This window comes from Scatophagus argus, chromosome 10, assembly GCF_020382885.2.
Source record: "Scatophagus argus isolate fScaArg1 chromosome 10, fScaArg1.pri, whole genome shotgun sequence".
Lineage (NCBI taxonomy): Eukaryota > Metazoa > Chordata > Actinopteri > Scatophagidae > Scatophagus > Scatophagus argus.
Window position 1 is genome coordinate 24,056,981 of NC_058502.1, and position 4,036 is coordinate 24,061,016.

Below are 4,036 nucleotides of genomic sequence, written 5' to 3' on the forward strand. Positions count from 1 at the left end.
TGTCTCTCCCTCCCTTTCTCTCTCTCTCTATATATATATCTTTCTGCAGGTATCTCTCCATCCAGATCTTCAAGTTGAACTGTAGCCGGCTCTATGACCAACCCAATGTGTATTGTTGACATCTGCCTGTCATTCCTCTGTGTACCGACTATCGGCGGGGTGGTTCTCCCTACTGGCCGAAATTGAACTGATAGGATAGTGACTTTCAACAGCACATAAAAAATACATGAATGTTACAGCAGTTCATTATAATTTCATTATTATAATTTCAGTCTTGTGAAATGTTAAAATCATATTGAGGTGGTAGCAAAAGTGAAACTAAACAGTTGGGATTTTGTTGTCTTTTTAGTAATGTCATTCTCATGTTGTTAACTGTTTTCTTGCCTGTACAACATCCATTGCACCTCTGCCCGTCCTGGGTGAGGAATCCCTCCTCTGTTGCTCACCCTGAGGTTTCTTCCAGTTTTTCCTGTTAAAGGTTTTTCTGGGAGTTTTTCCTTAGTCGATGTGAGGGTCGAAGGGCAGAGGATGTTGCTGATGTTATGTTAAGCCCTTTGAGACAAACTGCTTGTAAAAATGGGCTATACAAATAAAGTTGACTTGACTTGACTTGACTTATTCTCCTTCCACACATATTCATGTCCTGTTAATGCATGTCACTGACTTGACTTCTTTCCAGAGTGCTTTCTCATACGTGCAGGTTCCCATGGATTGTGTTTGGACCTCCTACTGTGGTCCTGCTTGACGCCAACTACTGTTATAATCATTACTGTCATATTTCTACATCATAATTACTACTACTACTACTATCAGTGTTATTATTGTTAATATTGATTTTTGTCATTTTTGATTAGCATTCGTCTCAAAACTGTTGAATTTGTCAATTTACTAGGGCATGCTAAGTGGACTGCTTTTTTAGTTTTATATTTGTGCCGACTGGAACTTCCATTTTCTGTTGTTTGAACCTTAGAGTTTCTTCATTTTATTGATATTCAGGAGCTCTCTAGAGCAGAGTTTAGAAGATGAAGGTGAATAGTTGGAAGTGTTTAGTAAGGGGGAGAATCCTACGTGCTGACGGTCAGGCAGAGAAGCGAAAGGACATTTTGTGAATCTTGGGACTAATGACTGAATCCTTTTTTTCTTTTTACAATTGTTGTAAACATTTGGGATTTTATTGTGTTTAGCTGAAAACATTTTCTGTTGATAGAGAGAGATGTGACATGCACTTTACATATGAAAAAAGTCATGATCACACATACATAACTTAATTGTGTGGTTATGGTTAACAGCTCCAAGGATGGATGTGGAGCGGGTCACCTGTTAGCTTTGTATCATGGAATGTGAAAATGCTGAATGGTCCAGTAAAAAGGAATGGTAAATATTTACACATCTTAAGAATTTAAAAGCTGATATAGCATTCCTCCAAGAGAGGCACCTTAGGAATTCTGACCAACTGCATTAAAAAAAACACAATGGCAGGGGAACAGCAATAATAATACATAAAAAAAATCTGTTCACTTCTTTGGATGTTATATCTGATTCACAAAGACGCTGTTTGAATCAGATTGTTGTCTCTGGGCAACTTTTCTATACATCTGTTTTAGTGAATCTGTATGTCTTTAACTGGGATGATGTAGAATTTGTACAGAGACTTGTCTGTAAGTTACCTGATCTAAATTCTCGTGATTTTGGGGGAGACTTTAATTGTGTTATGGACCCAAAAATGGGCCAGTAAATTTTCAGAACTTATCAGTCATATAGTGTGTGTGGGTCCCTCATAGTAAAGCATTCTCTTTTTTTCTAATGTGCACCATTCATATTCAAGAATTCATTACTCTTTTTTTGCTAAAAAACTTCTGAGCTCCCTGGAAAAAGTTGAATACTCTGCCACTCTACCAAACTCCCATACTTCTGGAGCTTTCTTTCTTCTCATAGTTACACCTGTTGTGCAAAATGGTGCTTTAATGCTGCATTACTGACTACCTAATAGGTCTGATTCTGCTTATCTGTCATTGCTCTGTGAAATTCTTACAGTAGTACTTAGAGGAGAAATAATCATATACTCATCTTATCTTAACAGAGAAAGAAAGAGGGAAAAAACAGCAGTTAAGTGATTCAGTATTTGATTTGGATTGCAAATACTTCATATCTTCAAATTGCTTCACACATGTACCCTCCCCCCTCTAGACATATACACACACCTTCTCACACACACACACATTCCTGTGGCACAAGGAATGTGGCCGCCATCTTGAACCAGTTATTCTACCGTAAACTACCAAAGCAGGAAGATGCTTGAGCACTGTGCGGCGTATTGCTGTACAAATCGGCAGACTATTGAAAACGGGGCTCAAGGGATTACTTTTAACAAGTAAGATTGAACATTATTATTGGTTGTAGTACTCTACTATTGGTTGTACTATATTGCTGTACTGTATTTATGTCCACCAGCAAAATCAGACAACAGAACATCTGACTGTAGAATAATTTGCAAACTAGCTTACTCACAATTTCAGCAGCTTTGGTTCATTATCAACATCAAAATAGTTTTGTTGAAGAAGGGTTCTAAGACATTTGAAGGAAGAAAATAATAATAAGAAGTAAATAGGAATAATAGGAAATATGAAGATAGGATATAGAAAAATAGGAAGAAGAAGGTAGAAAATACACTTGACTTCCTTTGTAAAATGTTTCTCCCAAATTTCCCATTTTCATTTTGAAGGTTTCCCAAAGACAAAGACATTAGTAAGAAGTGGGAAGTGGCTTTGAGGAGGGAAAGATTCACTGCAAGTGATTCATCTGTGCTTTGCAGTGAACATTTTAAGCAGGGAGATTTTGATAGGACAGGTCAGATTGTCTGACTCAGAGATGGTGTTATTCCATCCATGGCACACGCACACACACACACACACACAGTGCTGGCAGTGGCTTTGACAGGTGATGACTAGAAGAAAGAATGTGGGTCATACTCTGGTGGTGTCAAATTGATGTGTGTGAAGTGAGACAATCAAACCATGTCTATCCCTCTTTCTACTAGGATCATAGCTATGCCTTGCCTGCTACTCCTACTCCTACGGACTCAATGAAGTCCTAGCAAGAGTGGAAAGTCTGGAACGAGAGAAGAAGAACGCCATGGCAAGAGAAAAGAGAGCAAGGACCACAATAAAGAGTCTTTTGGGGGATTTGAGGGAAAATTTAAAAAAATGTAAAAAACTTTCATGATTAAAAAAAAATTAAAAATTAAAACTTTCATTAGCGACTTCATGCATGTGTAAATATGGTTTGGGGCGAGGGGGTGTCAATTTCTTGTGTTTAATTTGAGAATCTACATTTTTATTCTCTCTCCATGTGTCCTGTATCATAGCTACATGTATAACGTTTGCAGCAAAAAAAAAAACCAAAAAAAAAACAGAAAATCAGTGAAATATTCAGCGAGTTCTGATTGATTAAATGCACTGACACTTCACTGCGCCTGCCAAACAGATTACACTGAATGGAGCGGGTGACCGGTCCAAGATGGTAGCCCCACAGCTTGTCAGCACCAGTAGGCAGTAGTGGTCGATGTGGCGTCTACTCTTCATTATGTTTATGGGTGGAACAAATTAGTCGTGTTACTGTCCTTTGTATGCACTATTTGTTTGCAAACCTTGCACATGGTAAATTGCTGCTCCACATCAGACTTTTTAAAACCAAACCAGTTTCAGATAACGGAGCTGGAACCCCGTTTCAGAACGAGCTACTTGCTGCCCGGCATATCTGCTCCGCCTTCCGCCATTGTTGTCAATATTCCACATGTTTTGGGCTGCAAGTGTGTCGCACACTTACATACGTCATCAATGGGAATTTATAATTTTTATCGTGGGATGACATATCCTTACCGTGGGGAATGTTTTTGACGATATATCGCCCATAAACCCCTGAAGCTTAAAGAAGTGATCTTTGCCATCTCTGCCATGCACAACTCAGTCACCTGCAGTACTTAAAGTCTGCAGTGTTGTTGGTGAAGACAAAGGGAGATAATACAGTTTCCTGGGGG

The 4,036-nt window shown here is 38.7% G+C and overlaps 1 long non-coding RNA gene across 1 annotated transcript; it reads left to right on the top strand.

Moving 5' to 3' along the window:
- Window positions 1-635: 635 nt before the first annotated feature.
- Window positions 636-3,264, top strand: LOC124066487. Its single transcript, XR_006844616.1, has 2 exons — window positions 636-2,371; window positions 3,038-3,264. It is a non-coding gene; the product is annotated as an uncharacterized LOC124066487 (long non-coding RNA).
- The last annotated feature ends 772 nt before the right edge of the window (window positions 3,265-4,036 follow it).